Genomic DNA, 2182 nt, shown 5'->3' on the forward strand with positions numbered 1-2182 from the left:
ACAACTTATGAAAAGTTAGTAACTAAAAATATTGTTATAATCTATATTTTTAATGTTGTAAGTTAGATGTTAGCTAGAGGGAACATGACGTCAAAACCGAAAAGTTTATAAAATTAGGTGCAGAATGTTCTAAGTGTGACGTCAAGAGACTTGTAAGTTCGTGAACTATCGAAAGACGAGAGTAGTTTATAAACACGGAAATCAGTAAAGCCTTGAGACAGGGTTTTGCTCTCAATTATTAGTGGATAATGAATGGGTATAGGTCCAGTGAAGTACTTGAATAAGTGTTAGTTATCGCGTATATTAAGTTACACAATAGATAAGCTTGAAATTGTACGAACAAGTTTACGCAATACTGTAAAATTGAAATAATAATAATGAAATCAGAGTATTATTCAAAAGTAGTTGTTATTTTTAATTTAGTAACAGGGACATCTTCTCGTAACAAATTTCAAACTATTTTTAGAAAAAGCATGGTAACAGAAGATTCATTCTACTCATCAAAGTCATCCCATCCATAAAACTTCTCGACATAGTCTTTAGTTTATTATATGATGAAAAACTAAATTTCCAAATACAGTTTTAAGATTATTTTGAAAACGAAACAAAATAGATACATTTGTGTACAATTGTAAATATTTTCAATATCGGGCGGCCTCTATATTTGGGATGATTTATTACTATTGATAAGTCTTAAGGTTTTTGTGAGTTGTGAGTGAAACTCAAAGGTTGTGAGTTAATAATAATTTTTGATTGAGTTTTAATTTAAGAAATGGCTAATTTTCAGTTATCTATTGTTTTGATGAATTTATTATTTACTACATAGTGTTGTATCCATTGTACATCTACATATCTTCTATAGTTTAGTCTTACTCTTCGAAAAAGGGAAATGTTTTGAAGAATTTATCAAACTGGAAATGTGGAATTGGAGTTGAAACTTGAAGTTGAACCTGACTTGGACTGAAACGAAAGTGAAAAATCAATAAAACTGAAAATCAGAAAAGTAAGACAAGAGATCTACGCCTAGCAATACTTTGTTAAGCCTATCGAGACAACGGTTATGAAATTGAACATATTACTTTATTAGTATTGTCATTTGTCAGGCTTAAACTAAAGTTAAAGTCAAACAGATTCCACCATGTTGTACTTTCTAATTACTAACACTAACCCCGAGCTACAATTGAGAAAATTAAAATTTCTGCACTACATAACAAACCTGACTTCAAAGTTAAATTTAAAATTAAAGAATGCGACTATGTAGTGGGTTCTCTAGCTTAGGTTTTTAAAATGTTATTTATAATTATATGATAAACTGAGTATTACATGTGCACTGTAAATGTGACAGATTATCAATATAACTGGAGATTATTGTATAATGTATTCAAATAATATTAATATAATGAATCAAATGCCAATTTCACCTCACAGTCTTATTTTTATCTATATTCTGCACTTACGAATGTTAACTGCCCCCTCCAGAAAATAATAGGTTACATAAAATAAAGCAGATTGTGGAATTATAAATAAGTACAAATTAAGTTTTAATAATAAAAATTTCAAAGTACAGTAACTGTTAAGTGTTACAGTTGGCCTACAGTTTAAATGTGGTTACAAGTTACGTAAGCAATCATTTAATAATGACCCATGTTGCTTAATACAAGTTAAAGTTCTTTGAACATTTTACACTAGAAGTATTCATTTATCTCACAATCAGGGGAATACTTCAAGAGTTTATAATTCTAACAGAGAATAGGATTTTTACCTGAGAACTTGTTGATACTTATGCTTACATGATTTAAATTATCACACCTAGAACCTGCAATGAATGCTTTGTCCAAGCATTTCTTAGCACCAGTATGAAATATTTTTCAGGTTTTAACTAAGTATCATGCTAGTTACGCTTTCTTTCATGTTGATATTCTTTCTGAATGTACGTAGATAGATACGTGAGTAAGGAGGATTAAATATTATTTGGTTTTAAAGATAAGTTGTTGCAGTAGGTAATGGGTGTTCTTGATCGGCCATATTACCATCTGTCATTTGCCTTATTCTTATTTTGAGTTATTCTCTAAAGCAAAGGCCCCTAAATTAAAAAGAATATTGAAAGAGTCCCCATCAGAATAGTATGTAAGACAGTAATAGCCTCGTTTCAAGATTTAAGCTCTCTTTTTTTTTTTTTTTT

General features: G+C 29.6%; 1 protein-coding gene across 2 annotated transcripts in view; it reads left to right on the top strand.

The window, feature by feature from the left end:
* Positions 1-210: 210 nt before the first annotated feature.
* LOC106472565 (zinc finger protein 366-like) overlaps positions 211-2182 on the top strand; it is an 8238-nt gene continuing 6266 nt past the window's right edge. Inside the window, exons 1-2 of one of the 2 annotated variants that reach the window (XM_022401124.1) lie at positions 211-286; positions 886-1003. The gene's annotated coding sequence lies outside the window, so the exon portion shown is untranslated. Of the gene's footprint in view, positions 287-693; positions 1004-2182 lie in introns of those variants that run through there. The other variant, XM_013933219.2, reaches the window with a different exon arrangement.

This window comes from Limulus polyphemus, unplaced genomic scaffold (genome assembly GCF_000517525.1).
Source record: "Limulus polyphemus unplaced genomic scaffold, Limulus_polyphemus-2.1.2 Scaffold5424, whole genome shotgun sequence".
NCBI lineage: Eukaryota > Metazoa > Arthropoda > Merostomata > Xiphosura > Limulidae > Limulus > Limulus polyphemus.